This window comes from Schistocerca cancellata, chromosome 1, assembly GCF_023864275.1.
Source record: "Schistocerca cancellata isolate TAMUIC-IGC-003103 chromosome 1, iqSchCanc2.1, whole genome shotgun sequence".
Lineage (NCBI taxonomy): Eukaryota > Metazoa > Arthropoda > Insecta > Orthoptera > Acrididae > Schistocerca > Schistocerca cancellata.
Genome location: NC_064626.1, coordinates 566,386,225 through 566,405,156, shown reverse-complemented (window position 1 = coordinate 566,405,156; position 18,932 = coordinate 566,386,225). Strand labels below are relative to the sequence as shown.

The 18,932-nt window shown below is 44.0% G+C and overlaps 1 protein-coding gene and 1 non-coding gene across 3 annotated transcripts in view; both read right to left on the bottom strand.

Annotated features, from left to right (window-relative positions):
• The window catches only part of LOC126181380 (uncharacterized), a 673,106-nt gene that overhangs the window by 470,969 nt on the left and 183,205 nt on the right, over nucleotides 1-18,932 (bottom strand). The window lies entirely within an intron of this gene.
• On the bottom strand, nucleotides 4,775-4,882 carry LOC126097191 (U6 spliceosomal RNA). Its single transcript, XR_007522096.1, has one exon. It is a non-coding gene; the product is annotated as a U6 spliceosomal RNA (small nuclear RNA).

The window sequence follows — 18,932 nt, the reverse complement described above, 5'->3', positions numbered from 1 at the left end:
TTACCTGCAGTTGTGTACACATATCACATATATTTTACACATTTTAACGTATTTCACACACAAATTTTACACATATTTCACCTCAGTCTCTAACGAATTTGTTCCTGCAGTTTCGTTTTCAAACAGCTCAATGTTTATGCCGTCCTGTTTTATTAAGTACCTGTTATACAATGACGTAATTTTGCAGGTACATTCAATGTCATATATGGATAATGTCTGCGAAAGGTGTTGTGAATAGACATGTAGTAAAGAAGTAACTAATTAAAACGTCACGACTGATACGGCAGTTTTACTGCACGAACAGCGAAAACGTAGCAAGCGATAAACTTCTTCCCTTTCACTATTTTGTACGGTATTTCACGAGAAAAACTTTAAGAAACGTTTGAAGCTATGTGTAAAGTTTGTTGCAAGTCGCTAAATGCTCTTTTTCTCAAATACTGGATGAGTAAAATATGGGTATTGCGCGTCGTGAGCTACACTTCCTTTCGACCCCGAACTCTTTGATAGGCAGACAGTGCTCCCCCCCCCCCCCTCTCACCCCCCCCCCCCCCCCCGCAGCACTTATTTCCAAACGATAAGTGATATGTGTACCAAGTTTGGTTCAAACCGATGCAGTAGTTCATGTGGAGGTGTGGAACACACACACACACAGACATATACATACATAAATACGTTCATTGTAATATGTCTGGGTTAATGTGGGCATGACTATTTTCAGTTTTACGAAAAAATGACTAATATCTATACCGTTGGTACGTCACTGGAATTGTCATCCCTTTGGAAGCAGCACATCACAACAGCTAGCCAGTTCCCTGCAGCTAAAATGGCGACAGCGCGCCTCCTGCATGGTCCCACCTAGACAGGGCAGGGAAAGCGTGTCTGCTGCCCGAACGGTTGTCGCCTGATCGTTTTTCCACTCGATCTGCGCCGCCTATTGAAACCTTCCCACTGTCAGCCAGTACAGCAGTGACGCAACTGTGGGCAGCAAAGTGGAAATCGTAGCAGCTGCGGGACCTTCAGGCAACCTGGCTCCCCACTGCGCAAGCGATTCTGCTGTCACTAAGCGGACTTCTGCCGAACCTGCAGTTCTGCACACATTACTGTCGTCATCCACATCGCACTAAATCCAGTATGCTAATTATGGACCCTTTATGAGAAAATGGTGTAAACAAACTCCAAATTCTTTGGTGCACAGCGGCGCCTAAGATATTGCTTGTCATGAATTCACCTGCTAACGGGAACGGAAAAGTCTACAGGAAGATCGGGGCCTTGAAAGGCTATGTTTGAGCTAATTAACAACTGAAATGCAGGAAGAGATTCGGCAGATCCACGGCGCTAACCAGTACCCCTAGAGAGTCGTAACCTGGAGAAAGTAAGCTGCACAACAATAAAATACGGAGTATTACTTGGACAGCCACATGACGAACCGAGTGAGGTGTCTGTAATAGCTGACAGTTAAAACAACAATCTACTCGAGTTGAATTTACATATTTGCCTATGGTGATGGAATTTGTCCATACTATCATCTTCTAACTGGTTTTATAATTTCTTAACATTATATAGGCTACATATATCTCGGTGGTCATTTTCATTTTGAAGTTCGGGTTGTGTAATTGTACTTGAGATTACATCATTGTTTTTTCCAACTGTGTTGTTGATATTTTGGTCTGTTCTGCGGTATCGCCCAAGAATGTCGCACATATTTACAGGAGCTGTGTATGCAGGTATGGTATTTGTGTACGGGTTTTGTAATGGAAGTACTATTGGAAGAAGTTCCTTTGGATACAAGGATGCATATTTCTTTTCCAGCGTGGCGGCCCCCCTGCACGTTCTAGGTGTCAACTGACATGATCTGAACCTAACATTCTCCTCAAGATGTATCGGTGGATATAATCACATTTCCTCGCCACCAAGGTACCTGGACGTTACCGCTTTAGATATTTGATAGCTGAAAGGTGAATTCTAACAAAGAAAAAGTAAACACAGAAGATAGATTGATCGTTCAAAATGAACGCCGAGACGATCTCACAACAAAAAAAAAGAAAGGTTCAAGTGGCTCTCAGCACTATGGGACTTAACATCTGTGGTCATCAGTCCCCTAGAACTTAGAACTACTTAAACACTTAAACCTACCTAACCTAAAGACATGACACACATCCATGCCCGAGGCAGGATTCGAACATGCGACCGTAGAGGTCGTGGGGTTCCAGACTGAAGCGCCTAGAACCACTCGGCCACACCGGCCGGCGATCTCACAAAAGCTGCGCGCCGTGTCGTTAAGAGAATTCGAAAGGGCACTGAAATCGGAGGTGGAATTTATGAAAATTAGCTTTGAACTTAATTATTTACCTTTGCTTAAGACTGTTTAGAAATATTTGTTTGGGTTACATTCTAAAAGCTGTATCTATGCAACCAATAAAATTTGAACACAAGTTATATAGATTTTTTTATTCGAATTTCTCTGCACTACCACCACCTAAAATATTTATTATTCCTCCAGAAACAGCCTTATAACTCTACAACTGTTATTCAACAACGAAGTTACGTAACTTTATCGATCCAGTAGCCTGTTTAGCAGTACAACATAAATTCACAATATTATCTTTCTGTATTATGTAAACCCTTTCAGACTTAGTCTGCATTTAACACAGAGTGTAAGTCTACCTAAAATACAGGAACGAATTTTTTGGTTGTCCTTCTAAATGTATTACGTATGTTGAAGGTATTGCAGAAGTTTTAGTGGCGTAATAGCTCAGTTACCTTTAGTGTGATGTTCACATTAAGAAAATGCAATAGTTTATGTGGCGCTTCGTCTTTAGTAGCCAACAACCATTGATGAAACACCTGATAAGACTTAATTTCTTGGTAACCCATTACAAAAACAAAATTCAAATTATATACCAAACTGATAGAGTAAAGGCACTTTACTTCTATTAGGAAAAATGCCCAGTAGTTGACTGTGGCACTGGTCAAGTGGTCACGGCTGCTTTGATGGAACACTATTAGAGCTGTAGAGCCGGCCGCTGTGACCGAGAGGTTCTAGCCGCTTCAGTCTGGAACCGCGCGACCGTTACGGTCGCAGGTTCGAATCCTGTCTTGGACATGCCTGTGTGTGATGTCCTTAGGTTAATTAGGTTTAAGTAGTTCTAAGTCTAGGGGACTGATGACCTCAAATGTTAAGTCCCGTAGTGCTTAGAGCCATTTGAACCATTTTGAAGCTGTAGATCTACTGTAGGCTACCGTAAACTACCGTAAGTAAGTATGGACTACGGCAGTTTCCCTACTGTAGTACCCTCTGTCACTTTAGCTCTTAACCATATTATCTGTACGTTTGGTGTCTGGCATATTTATTGGGCGTTGTCTCATTTCGATCACTTTGGTCGCTTATGCGATCAGTGTCTTACTAGATTCCTCTTGGAACAGGAAGCGGTGAACTATCTAGAAACTCAGTGAGTATATATAAAGGGCCACGTAACCTACGAGACATGTTTGTTGTACATAATTATCCTCTGCTCTGTTACTCAAAAATAAACCGTATTTGTAGTAAAACTTAAATCGTCAACGTTTAATGCAGGTTTTATTCTAAAATTATTGATTTTTAACATGGAACAGAGGAACATTGTGGTAAAAATGAAAAAATGGAGATTTATGACATAGCGCTAGTAAACGTAGTTTCATCACGAAAAACGTAAACTTTAAAAAAAAACGCAAAACAAAAAAGGATCAAACATCACTTCAGTATTTCGTCGAGCTTATATAAAACATGTTTCTGTTATTGCTAAGCAACTTTCGCACTTATCAGTGGTAACAGGGAGTTCTTGCCTTTGACCATGATCAAGAACGTACTACTGAGTACAAAATAACAACAATAATTATATAGATTTTTGTTTGTTTTTGCCTATAATCTGTACTTGCAACAAAAATAATTACTTTATTTACATAAGAGCGCATAAGTTACGTGCTCAACTAATTTTATTACTTATAAAATGCAATTTAAAGGAATGTAGTCGAGTTAACTCGGTTGATGCTGAGGGAATTAGATGAGGAAATGAGACACTTAAAGTAGTAAAGGAGTTTTGCTATTTGGGGAGCAAAATAACTGATGATGGTCGAAGTAGAGAGGATATAAAATGTAGACTGGCAATGGCAAGGAAAGCGTTTCTGAAGAAGAGAAATTTGTTAACATCGAGTATGGATTTAAGTGTCAGGAAGTCGTTTCTGAAAGTGTTTGTATGGAGTGTAGCCATGTATGGAAGTGAAACATGGACGATAAATAGTTTGGACGAGTATTGGAGGGCAGCGTGGAGGGTAAAAATCGTAGAGGGAGACCAAGAGATGAATACACTAAACACATTGAGAAGGATGTAGCCTGCAGTACGTACTGGGAGATTAAGCAGCTTGCACAGGATAGAGTAGCATGGAGAGATGCATCAAACCAGTCTCAGGACTGAAGACCACAACATCAACATTATGTAAGGATATGAAATACAGAATAAACTAAATGATAATTAAATCAAGACCCTAAGCTGTCGATAGGCGTTGATATGCATCAACGGGGATAATTGAAAAGTGTGCCCTGACTTGGACTTGAACCCAGGATCTCCTGTTTACAAGGCAGACGCTCTATCCATCTTTTTTTTTATTGTTCCCAATTTGTTCGATTTTGTTCGTAGCATTTGTTCGGTGCGGATGTCCCCTGACACCTGTTCAAGTTCAGTGTTGAGTCGTTGACCCAGTTTTTTTTATTACAGATGGCAGCAAATGGTCTGACCGAACACGCTGAGCTACCATGCCGGCTTTTGCGTATCAGCCTTGGGCAGGGGCCATGCTAATCTTCTCGGTATAGTTCCAATTTTAGTCTATGTACCGCCGAAGCGAGTATGAAATGATGATGAAGGACACACAACACCCAGTCATCTCGAGGCAATAACCTAAATCAGAATGTATGAAGACGGTATTTGTTCTTTCGGACATGTCCAAAGGACAGATACCATCTTCATACAACAGACTAACGTTGAACGAAGTACTGCTTTAGTGATATGCAAAAGAAACAAACCAAAAACAAAAATAAATCTTCGGTTCCCAGTTCCTCTCTCACATTTTAATTTATGTTCCCTTCCCTACAAATGCTACCAATACTGCCGGTGATCCTACCATTTACCACGTCATACATGTGCTGTACCAAAACTACAGAACCGCAGTTTTGCTCTACACACGATGTTTAGTGAACCGTGAACCGCAGACGTGACCTTTCATGAACTGTATCCCAAGACGGCAGGAGAAAAACTTGCTGGCAGACAAACAGCCGTGGCTGGTGCAGGTTATCCACCACTGGCGTGTGCCTGCAGACAATACGCGAGGCCTGGGGTTCCGTTACACTTCCAGGGAATCTCTGAATATTTATGATCATCCATCGCACTTCTCACGCGCCTCATATGCCCTAACGGTTTGCTGCTGCTGCCGCCGCCGCCGCCACCGCAGAAGTGAATCGAGGTGAGTCATTGTTTGACGCCCAGGGAAGCGGAGCGGCGCGCTCGGCGGCACTTTCCTCCGACGCTCAGGATGGACTGGGTGCTTATCAGGAGACGACCGCTACACCGTTTAGGTTGTTCCGTCATGGGAGAGTGCAGTCCGTACGATACACCTCATTATACGCTTTCCATTGGCGACGCGACAGCTGGGTTTTTCGTACGCGTGCCCGATCCAACGGTAGTCACTTGCAAATATTAGGTTAGAGCATAAAGCCCCAGCGTTTTCCGTAAGTTTAATAAACACAACAGATACACATAATAGACACTTCAGTCATCAATAATATATTGTCCCCCACTACTTACAACAGTCTGCCAAAGTTGGGTTAACTTTTCGATTCCGCGTCTGTAGAAATCACGTGGTTTTCAGACAAAGAACTCGTCGAGCCATGTACGGAGCGCATTTTCATGTGAAAAGTAAGTTCCCTGAAGTTTGTTCGATAGAGAACGGAAAAGATGAAAACGTCAGAGCGCAAGATCAGATGAATATGGCTGGTGCGGAATGACTCCCCAACCCCATTCCTGTGTAGTGTTTTTTGTCAGAGTGGCAGAGTGCGAACGGGCGTTATCGTGGAATAGCATCACTTCACCCTGTCTTCCTGGTCCTTGTTTTTGGGCTGCGTCTGCAAGACGTCGCAGTTGTTGACAATAAATGTCAGCAGTGTTGGTTACACCTCGGGGAAGCAATTCTTAACACGCAACAACGTCACTGTTTCAACAGATGCATAACATTAGCTTTTGTGTCTCCGCGCAGGTCTTTACACGGGTAGCTGCTGTATTGTTTGGGCTTAAGCATTTTTTTCTTTTTTTATGTTAGCATAAAGACACAATTTATCGATACATGATACGAATTGTCGGTGCTGTCCACGAGCCAATTGATGACGCGCAAGGAGAGATGCACATATGGCCGATTTTCGTGATTTTGGCTTAGAGCATGCAGTACTCATAAACTCGATTTTTTGGACCTTCCCCATTGCGTACAAATGGCACACGATGGTGGAATTATCACATTTCTTCACATTTGCTAGTTCCCCAGTACACTGACGTGAATCGCTGTGGATTAATGCGTTTAAGCGACCTTCATCAAACCCGGTAGGTCGTCCTGAACGTGGAGAGCCGCTAATGACAAATCGCTCGTGCGCCGACTATAACACCACGTTCAAACTCACTTAAATTTTGATAACTTACCTTTATAGCAGCAGTAACCGATTTAACAACTACGCCAGACACTTGTTGTCTTATACAAGCGATGCCGACCGCAGCGGCTTCTTCTGGCTGTTTACATAGCTCTGTATTTAAATACGCACGCCTATAACAGTTTCTTTGGCGCTTCAGTGTAGCTTTCTGACAAAGAAAGCGAACCCCGCCCAGAAGACCTGGTCGTATCTCTATGTGAATTCGTACGTATACACACGACCGACCAGTATGTAAATTATTGGAGCTACAGTTCTCTGTTAGAGGTACCATGTCACCAGAGTGCATTAGCGTTGTTCTTGTTTAGTTTTGTCACGAATCAAAGCAGGGTATGTTAAGGAAATGAAAAGCGCATATGTTGAATGATCACTGTGAAGGACACGGAGATGCTGCGTACTCGTGTGACGCAGCGTTACCGGCGCCTGACAGAGCCTGAAAGAAGCCTCGTTGTATTTCTCCATTTGTCCGGCTGGTCGAATTGTGCTGTACGCAGATTTGTGACGCATTTGGGTGTGAAAGTGTTCTGATGTTGGACTGCAGAGGGCGGACCTACTCGTCCTAAAGGTTCCGGTCGACCACCTCTGACCACCACAAGAGAGGTGCGTTGTGCACTAAGCATATCGTAACCCCCTCCAATCCGCGCCTGCTACGAGAGAGTGTAGAATGGGCTCTCTCCAACTTTCTCCCGTTGATCGGACAGTAGCAGTAGGCGGATTAGGGAATTATTGTAGCATGCCATAGACTGTTGTTAACACCACGACGATAACGGCTGCCTTCGGGTTCTTAGCATTACCAGGAAGCATGGACTACAGATGAATGGCGTTGCATCGTGATCACCGATGAAGAGCGGTTCTGTACTGCCTCAGATAACCAATGTCGGCGAGTAGGGCAGCGAGAAGGGGAGAAATCTCATCCTACCAGTGTTTTGGTCCGCAGCTCGTGGTCGTGCGGTAGCGTTCTCGCTTCCCGCGCCCGGGTTCGATTCCCGGCGAGGTCAGGGATTTTCTCTGCCTCGTGGTGACTGGGTGTTGTGTGATGTCCTTAGGTTAGTTAGATTTAAGTAGTTCTAAGTTCTAGGGGACTGATGACCATAGATGTTAAGTCCCATACTGCTCAGAGCCATTTGAACCATTTGAACCAGTGTTTTGGAGAGGCACAGCGGGGTTACTGATGGCAGAATCGACTGGGGAGCAATCAGGTATGATTTTAGATCACGGCTAGTAATTATTGAGGGAACCCTTACGGCCTAACGATACGTCACAGATATTTCGCATTCTCATGTGCTAACACTCATGCGACAGTGCTGCGGTGCCATTTTTTAGCAGGAGAATGCTCATCCACACATGGTACGTTCCTCTATGAACTGTCTGCGTGATACTGAGATACTTCCGTGGCCGGATCTGTCCCGATAGAACATGTGTGGGACAGCCTTGGACGTCAACTCAGTTTCCAGCGCCAGAATCCAGGATCTCAAGGACGAGTTACAACAGCTGTGGAGCAGCTTGCCTCAGGAGACATCGCCTTTATGACACCCTTCCCCACCGAATCAATGTATGCATTCAAAGCAGCCGGTGTGCAACGCCATACTGATAAGTGGACTGATACTGCCTAGTTCTTAGTCAATTGCTCTCGATTTTGAAATAACTTAAACAACAACACATACCCTCTCAACCCGAATAGCTTCATTTTGTTTCCTCTTCTCCTTCTGAGTGCATCACTTTAACTGTCAGGGAGTGTATACAAGTTTCCAAACGCCTCAGCCAACTTAGAATGGCCACGCGGAGTAGCCGCGCGGTTTGAGGCGTCATGTCATGGTCTGCGAGGCCCCTCCCGCCGGAAGTTCGAGTCCTCCCTTGAGCATGGGTGTGTGTGTTGTTCTTAGAATAAGAGAATTTAAGTAGTGTGTAAGTCTAGGGACCGATGACCTAAGCAGTTTGGTCCCTTACGAATTCACACACAGCCCGCATCTCGTGGTCGTGCGGTAGCGTTCTCGCTTCCCACGCCCGGGTTCCCGGGTTCGATTCCCGGCGGGGTCAGGGATTTTCTCTGCCTCGTGATGGCTGGGTGTTGTGTGCTGTCCTTAGGTTAGTTAGGTTTAAGTAGTTCTAAGTTCTAGGGGACTGATGACCATAGACGTTAAGTCCCATAGTGCTCAGAGCCAATTCACACACATTTGAACGTTTTTAATTTAGAATGAAAACTAAGAGTCTAATAAAGGCCAAGGAGGTGTACAAGTGACAAACTATTTTTAACGGAAGTGACTTTTTAGCTGCTTGAGTATCCATATGGAGGCGTTTTCCCACATGTATTACCCATAGGTTAGATCAACACGTGACCATTACGGGAATGCTTCGTCAACTCACATGGGAATCCATCGAGGGGAGAAGACGTTCTTTTCGCCAAACACCGTTGAAAAAGTTTGAGGAACTGGCATTTGCAACAGGCGACAAAATGATTCCACTGCCACCAACGCATATCCCCGAGTACGGACCGTGAATGCAAGATAAGACAGAATCATGGCTCCTGTGGAAGTGCACTGAGGTGAAAAGTCGTGGGATAGCGGTATGGACATATACACATGGCGGCAGTACCGCGTACGCAAAGTATAAAAAGGGCAGAGCATTGGCGGAGTTGTCGTATGTATTCAGGTGTTTCATTTCAAATGTTCCGACGTGATTATGGTCGCACGGCGGGTATTAATAGACTCTGAATGCGGAACGATACTTGGAGCTAAACGCATGGGCCATTCCATTTCGGAAATCGTTAGGGGATTTAATATTCCGAGACCAACAGTGTCAAGAGTATGCCAAGAATATCAAATTTCAGGCGTTAGCTCTCACCACGGACAACGCAATGGCCGACGTCCTTCACTTCACGACCGAGATCAGTGCCTTTTGCGTAGAGTTGTCAAGGGTAACAGACGAGTAACATTGCATGAAACAGCCGCTGAAATCAATGTAGGACACAAAACGGACGTATCCTTCATGACAGTGCGGCGAAATTTGACGTTAATGGGTTAATGAGAGCAGATGACCGGCGCGAGTTCCTTTGTTAACAACACATCGCCTGCAGCGCCTCTTCTGCTCGAGACCATATCGGTTGGACTCTCGGCCACCGGAAAACCGTGACCCGGTCACATGAGTTCCGATTTCAAGTCGTAAGAGCTGATGGTAGCGTCTGAGTATGGCGTAGACCCCACGGAGCCGTGGACCTAAGATGTCAACAAGGCACTGTGCAAGCTGCTGGCGGCTCTATAATGGTGTGGGCTGTGTTTACGTGGAATGGACTGGGTTATCTGGCCAAAAGAACCGATCATTGACTGGAAACGGCAATGTTCGGCTACCTGGAGATTATTTGCAGCCATTCATGGACTTCATTTTTATGGATGACAATGCGCCATGGCACTGGGCCACAATTGTTCGCGACTGTTCTGAAGAACATTCCGGGCCATTCGAGAGAATGATTTGGCCACCCAGATTCCCCGGCATGAATTCCATGGAACACTTATGGGACATAATCGAGCGATCAGTTCGTACACAAAATCCTGCATTGGTAACATTTCCGCGATTATCGACGGTTACAGAGAAGCAGCACGCCTCAGTATTTCCGAAGAGCTTCCAACGATTTCTTCAGTTGCTGCGCTACATTAAAGCAGTTTATATTTTTCATTGTTATTATAGTTAAAATTTTATGCATCTATGAGGTGGTGGGGATAGAGCAAATGTGGCCCCTCTTCTCAGAACCAAACGATGGCATCTGGATGGTTCAGTAAGCACAAATATAAGGAATGAAGACGCTTTTTCTTCCAAACTCATTTGTTATTTAATTTTGGGAAATGTATACTCTTCCATCGTCCCTGCCATTTCACTAACATCTCTAAAAATTAGGAACTGCTAGGTTTGCTGCCTCAGTGAGGTAGGTCAAGTTTCCAAATTTTGTAAACCGAGAAAACATTTTTAAAATCACAATTCTAAGTTGTAAAAATTTTTATTGTTGTTGAAGTCCCTTATTGGTGCTAAATATTACGACAGTATTTCCACTGAAAACTATATCTTCCAGATCTCGAGGCAGGTGACATTGCTGAGGTACAAAACGGATGTTCTGACTATTTTTAGGAAACACATTCCAGAAAATATTACACTCAACAGTCACTATATTTTATATAATGAAAAAGTTAAAAGTGCTATACAAACAAAAACACGTTTTTCAATCTTCGCATTCCATCTCTGTAATGTCTAGCCCGTCTGTTGGGTTGTTAGTGTGTAGTCCAACGTGAAACAATTTATCATTCGGCGCGACGTATCTGTGGTACTTCCGTTGCAACTATGAGTATGTATTTTGCAATTTTAAGTGAGAGGGAGTGCTTGCCGAAGTAATTTTAAAGTTAAAGTGGTTCTATTTTAGATATTGAACATTTTGCTCAGTATCCACAACATTAGATGTTTGCAGCACTGATGTGAGATGTTTCATAAACGAAAGATTTATGTTTTGTACCGAAAAGCTTCGCGCTTTGGGGGCCATTAAAATTAATTAAGGAGTTTTCGGGAAGTAACCTCTTCATACGTCACACAAACTGAAAATCATTCCTTGAGTAATTTCAGACACAAAATGTTTTTACTCGTCATCTCTATAATGCCAGTCTACTCACGCTGTGGATAATCTGTATCTAGTTTCTTTGTTCACATTTTATCTGAGGCGTAATCACAGCTGCGACCGTGTCTGGAAACCTGTGAACTCTAGCAGCTTCCTCTTTCTCGCAACAAACTAACAAAACCGGCAGCTTCTCGTTTTGGGTATCAAAGCATTAATGACTAGAGTTCCATCTTTCTTGGACAGAACGTAAGAGCTCTTTAACAAAAAATCACGTGATAGTGCATGAAAAACCAAATACCTCTAGGTTGGTGCTTTATTGTTTCTGCAGCAAACACATCAGCGGTCAAGCTCTCTATAACACGCCTCTTGTCTCTATGATGTGCATAATTTGAGTATAGTTTCTTTTTTCATCTGCAAGACACTTCAGCTCGGACGAATATGAATGTGCTGCAGCAATTCACAACGCAGTTCACGCAATTTTTTCGGTGAAAACTCCGTATGAATACACTGGCGCTTTCTCTTGGTCAAACCACATTGTCTTCTTTGCGACATGAGGTGGTGTTTCTCTTTATTTTCTGTCGAATTGGCCCAGTATTTCGCAGTAATATAGTACAGTAAACGATTTTTCCTTCCTCTAAGAAGTCAATGCATATGGCGCTCTTCGCATCCCAAAAACGTTGTCGTCACAACTTATCCTCCCGATGAGATTGTCTTCGCCTTCTTCTGGTATATTCGCCTAAGGAAACCCAGTGTTTCGTTGGTTGCTTGGTTTCCAGGGTATAACCACGAATCCAGGTCTCAGGTTTGAGGCAAAATTTCTTCTCCTTGCCACTAACAGTGACCAGTTAGTGAACTGATGATACAAAGCAGTTAAGGACAATTTCTTTCCGTCGCAAAAAGAGCTAACATCTTTCTAAGTTTCAAGTTGGTTAGTCAACATTGTTTGAATCTTATTTATATGGGTTTTCAGATATGCACGAAAAGCAATGAAATAGGTCTACAACGCAAAATACGTGTAATTTTATTCATACATATATAAAATCATAAGTGCATTGTACAAATTACAAACCAAAATCATATTCAAATTCAGCACAATATTAACTTACCATTGCGTTATAAAGAATATGCTTATTTTCTCCTTCGTGAGAAGAGCTAAGTAAGTTCTTACGTGAACCAGTTTCTGAGCAAGCAATACAGGTCTGCCCTGGGAGAAACGTGGTTATCTCATATCCAAACACGCAGTACTTTGTTCTGTTCGTTTCAGCTTAAAGGCACCGCGTCTGTCACCAACCGCCCAAGCGACCCCAAAAACTGTGGAAACGACACTACTATAAGTCATTTTCGATTATATTCACATTTTACACCTTATGATTCTCCTTCCCGTTTCTTAACGAACGCCAGCTCCACAGTACTTTTTTTTTTTTTTTTTTTTTTTTTTTTTTTTTTTTTTTTTTTTTTTGTAACTGAAAATGCTTCTGGCGTTACAGAGCTATACTGGAAAACACACACACACACACACACACACACACACACACACACACACACAGAGAGAGAGAGAGAGCATCAACTTTTATATGTATGTGCCACTTACAAGAACGGCACTCAAGAATCACTGCCGATGTTAATCTTTTCTGCATGACTGTCAAAGACGATTGCTTCAACAAAGCTCCTGCTGGGGACGTCAGAATTAGCTTTTGTTCTCACTTTTAGACAGATACGTCCGAACAAAAAGTATTCCAGCGGTGTTTCGTCCGATAACGCCCATCCTTATCATTACTGTAGTGAAACAAAAATGTGCACCTAGTAGTAGGAACTATCAAATGTCAATCACTTTTATTCTGTTGCTGATGCCAGCTGGAGTTCGTCTTTTCCCTTTCCTTCTCTTTTACTAGTTAGTAAGCAAGAAACACGTGTAACATAATAACAGAATCTACGAACGAAAGAGAGTCAGGTTTCAACGACGGACGTGTCCATTGAAGGGAAGAGTGCGAATCTCTCCGCAGCGTCGTTAAGATGTTTTGCATTGGAGTGAATGCAAGTTAGAGATAACGGCCTCCTAGATCTTGCCTGTGAATGTCAGGTGCTAGTTCAAGCATTGCTTTCTCTTTGACACTAGCAATCAGCACTTCTGCCTCTCACAGATTACAGTGTGTATGACGACTTAAATGTAATTATGTTGACAAGTCCACCTTCGTATTACTTCTCGTTACATTGAGTTTCTTCAAGTTGTGCTGCGCGGAGTGGCCGCGCGGTTTGAGGTGTCATGTCACGGATCGCGCGGCCCCTCCCGCCGGAGGTTCGAGTCCTTCCTCGGACATAGGTGTGTGTGTGTTGTTCTTAGCATAATTTAGTTTAAGTAGTGTGAAAGTCTAGGGACTGATGACCTCAGCAGTTTGGTCTCTTAGGAATTCACACACATTTAAACATTTCCAAGTTGTGGTTCAAATGGTTCTGAGCACTATGGGACTCAACTGCTGAGGTCATTAGTCCCCTAAAACTTAGAACTAGTTAAACCTAACTAACCTAAGGACATCACAAACAGCCATGCCCGAGGCAGGATTCGAACCTGCGACCGTAGCGGTCTTGCGGTTCCAGACTGCAGCGCCTTTAACCGCACGGCTTTCCAAGTTGTGTTTGTCCCTACTGCCACGATAAAACCATTGGTTCCTTGCCTTCGCATCGAAATACTTCAGTTAACAAGGTGTAAACTAATCAAGTGCACCAAAAATTAACGCGTATATTCTCTTCGATGTACGTACATTTTTTTTTTTTTTTTTTTTTGGTCATCTGTCCTGGTTTGATAGGTCTTTCTCTAACTTTTAACCTACCACATTTCCCTCTGCACCACCCAAACCATTCCCTGATTTTTTAACACGAGTCTTATCATCCTGTACCTTCTTCTTGGCAGTGTTTTCCACATATTTCCTTCCTCCCCGATTCTCCGAAGAACCACCTCATTTCTTACCAGTCCACCCAATGTTCCACATCCTTCTGGAGTACCGCATCTCGAACGCTTAGATTCCCGTTTTTTTCTGGTGTTCCAAGAGTCCATGATTCACTTCCATATAGTGCCGTGCTCCACTCGTATCCACTTAGAAATTTATTCCTCAAATAGAGACCAATGTTTGCTACTAGTAGACTACTTTTGGCCGCGAATGCCCTGTTTACCTGCCCTAGACTAATTTTTATGCCCATCCGTCATACGTTATTTGCTTCCAAAGTAGCACAATTTCTTCACTTCGTCTACCTCGTTGACCCGAATTTTGACGTTAAGTTTCTCACTAATCACATTATTGCTACTGTAGACTGTCATTCTAATCAATATGGACCGTAATTCTTCCTCGTTTTCACTGAGGGTAGCAGTGTCGTCAGTCATCTTATCATTGTTATTTTTCATACTGAATTTTAACCCCGTCCTTGAAAGTATCTTTTATTTTTTGACATTGCTTTGGCAATGTATAGATTGAACTGTGTGGGATGAACACTGCATGCCTGTCTTCCATCCTTAGTAAGGGTAATAGTAGTAGAAGTAGTAGTAGTAGTAGCAGCAGCAGCAGCAGTAGTTGAATCCATGGAGCCGGCCGGTGTGGCCGTGTGGTTCTAGGTGCTTCAGTCTGGAACCGCGTGACCGCTACGGTCGCAGGTTCGAATCCTGCCTCGGGCATGGATGTGTGTGATGTCCTTAGGTTAGTTAGGTTTAAGTAGTTCTAAGTTCTAGGGGACTGATGACCACAGATGTTAAGTCCCATAGTGCTCAGAGCCATTTGAACCATTTTGAATCCATGGATCACAATTATTAGAATACTAGATGACTGTCCGGCGTATTCCAATCTGGCCCGAGCTCCCGGATTTGGCGGTCATGTGTGCGTGAAGAGTGCTTACTTGTGTGAATGAACGATGAGTGTTTCTCTTTTTCTGACGAAGGCTGTTTAAGTGTTGTTGAATTGTGCTTGTCTGCCACTTAAAATGTTATTTTTACGATAAGTGCACTCATGTTCAGTACAAAACAGAACACCTTGAACGACTAGAAATAGAGCGTTCATATTCACAGGAAAGTACGTTAGTGTATTCTGCAGAAATGATTAGCATTTCAGTCACCTCGGTTCAGTACGTGTCCTGTTGCCTAGTAGTGAAAGGGTCCGTCATGGACACTGATTGGTTCAAATGGCTCTGATCACTATGGGACTTAACATCTATGGTCATCAGTCCCCTAGAACTTAGAACTACTTAAACCTAACTAACCTAAGGACAGCACACAACACCCAGCCATCACGAGGCAGAGAAAATCCCTGACCCCGCCGGGAATCGAACCCGGGAACCCGGGCGTGGGAAGTGAGAACGCTACCGCACGACCACGAGATGCGGGCTGGACACTGATAACTTGCTCCTTGCGTGATGGCATCGACGCGTATAAGGCGTGAATGGCATCCTGTGGTACAGCTATCCACGCTGCGTTCACACGGTTCCAAGTTCATCCGTGGTGATTGGCACTGGGTCACAGAGCCACAGCCGTCGTTTCATCATATCCCACACATTTTAGACTAGCGACAAGTCTCCTGATCTGGGGGCCCAGAGCGAGAGGCTGACATCTTCTGATACCAAGAAGGCACGTGTTCGTGCAGCAACATGTGGTCGGGCATCATCTTGTAGAAAAATGGCGCCTGGGCAGAAAAATGGTGCCAGAAAAGGTATGGCTACGGGTCGCCGGATGTCATTCATACAGGTCACGCTGGTCCCCAGTGCCTTGGACGTGCACCAACTGTGATTTACGGTTGTACCCAATAGAACCCACTCCATAAGCCATTGAGTTGTGCGCTGTATGTCTTGCGTGAATCAGTCACATGGTGGGCTGTTCTTCTATTCCCTCATAAAGGAAAAATCTGCCAAACGTTATGAGAGAACACAAACATCGCCCCATCACCTCATTCGAAATTTAGGCTGCGAACATCCAGACCTTCAACATAAGAGACCAAAATTAACCCTCACGCGCCACTTTAGGGACATTTAAAACACACAAACACACACACACACTGAACAAACATTTACTCAAAAACACGCACACAAACCAAACCACCATCTTCATGAACCCCCCAGCGCATTCCTAGAAGTCAGACGGGCACAGCCCAGTGGTACTTCATTACAAAAGTGCAAACAGACAGCCCGGCGATGCCGCTCCCCTGTCTGCAGCGAACCAAAATACGACCATCATCTTCAAACAAGCAGAACCTGGATCTGATGACATTGCTATCCACAGTGATGTCGTTCCATACACCATTGCCATCTAGCACGTTTCTACACCCTTAAGATTCTACAGTGATTATGCTAAAGAACTTGCCCCCTTTCTATCAGCAATTTATCGTAGATCGCTGGAAGAACGTAAAGTACCTAGCGACTGGAAGAAAGCGCAGGTCGTTCCCATTTTCAAGAAGGGTCATAAATCAGATGCGAATAATTATAGGCCTATTTCGCTTACGTCAATCTGTTGTAGAATAATGGAACATGTTTTGTGTTCTCGTATTATGACGTTCTTAGATAATACAAATCTCCTTCATCATAACCAACATGGATTCCGCAAACAGAGATCATGTGAAACTCAGCTCGCCCTATTTGCCCAAGAAATTCACAGTGCCGTAGACACTGGCGAGCAGATTGATGCCGTATTCCTGGACTTCAGGAAGGCATTTGATACGGTTCCGCACTTACGTTTAGTGAAAAAAATACGAGCTTACGGAATATCGGACCAGGTTTGTGATTGGATTCAGGATTTCCTAGAAGAAAGAACACAACATGTCATTCTTAACGGTTCAAAATCTGCAGATGTAGAGGTAATTTCGGGAGTACCGCAAGGAAGCGTGATAGGACCTTTATTGTTTACAATATACATAAATGACATAGTTGACAACATCGGTAGCTCCGTGAGGCTATTTGCAGATGACACGGTTGTCTACAAGAAAGTAGCAACATCAGAAGACTCGTACGTACTCCAGGAAGACCTGCAGAGGATTAATGCATGGTGCGACAGCTGGCAGCTTTCCCTAAACGTAGATAAATGTAATATAATGCGCATACATAGGGGCAGAAATCCATTCCAGTACGATTATGCCATAGGTGGTAAATCATTGGAAGCGGTAACGACCGTAAAATACTTAAGAGTTACTATCCGGAGCGATCTGAAGTGGAATGATCACATAAAACAAATAGTGGGAAAAGCAGGCGCCAGGTTGAGATTCATAGGAAGAATTCTAAGAAAATGTGACTCATCGACGAAAGAAGTAGCTTACAAAACGCTTGTTCGTCCGATTCTTGAGTATTGCTCATCAGTATGGGACCCTTACCAGGTTGGATTAATAGAAGAGATAGACATGATCCAGCGAAAAGCAGCGCGATTCGTCATGGGGACATTTAGTCAGCGCGAGAGCGTTACGGAGATGCTGAACAAGCTCCAGTGGCGGACACTTCAAGAAAGGCGTTACGCAATACGGAGAGGTTTATTATCGAAATTACGAGAGAGCACATTCCGGGAAGAGATGGGCAACATATTACTACCGCCCACATATATCTCGCGTAATGATCACAACGAAAAGATCCGAGAAATTAGAGCAAATACGGAGACTTACAAGCAGTCGTTCTTCCCACGCACAATTCGTGAATGGAACAGGGAAGGGGGGATCAGATAGTGGTACAATAAGTACCCTCCGCCACACACCGTAAGGTGGCTCGCGGAGTATAGATGTAGATGTAGATGTAGATTCGTCAAAGATAGGCGGAGAAGTGGACGGCACGCACGTAACCCGTGCAGTAATAATCGCCAACGGACTGTCACACCTGATACTGTACGGTGTATCGCACTGTTCCGCTAGAGCCGAGGAGGAGGCAGATCTGTCCTGCAATGCCACTCGTAAGAAGTGTCGATCCTCTCGGGGGGAGAGGGGGAGGGGGGGGGCTCGGTGGTGCGACCTGACCCATTTCGTTGTGTTCTACGGCCGTCCGTGAATTCTTCTGCACATACCCGCTGCGCTGCCGAAATACTTCGTCCCACACGAGCATTTTCCCGGATGGACGCATCACATTCTTTCATGCCAATAATGCGCCCTCTTTCAAACTCACTGAGTTGACGGTACGTCTGCGAGGCATGCTCAGGTCACACTGATCCGTTACCTTCGGGGTAATAGCGACAACGAGCGCCGTAGGCTCATTTTACCGGTAGGCCCCGCGATATCGATGTTGACCTTGAACCCGCGGGCCGACATACTTCAAATGCTAATCATTTCTGTAGAACATACACGTACGTGTCCTGTGAACATGAACGTCGTATCTCCAGTCGTTCTGTTTCTGAAAATGACTGTACCAATCTGTCTTTTCCTACATTGTTGATATTTCAATCATCTGTCAGTCTGTCTTCCCCTTTCTGTGCTGTCAATCTCCTCCTGCCTCTCTCTCTATTACACAAAAATATGTCTGTACGTTTCACATGTTCTCCTAAACCACTGGACCGATTTAACCAAACTTCGTACACATACCACTTACTATATGCAAAGAATCGCTCTGAGGGTAAAACTGCCTAGCTATCAAGGGGGTTGAGTTGGGGGCGAGAAAGAAGTGTAGCCCACGACGCAC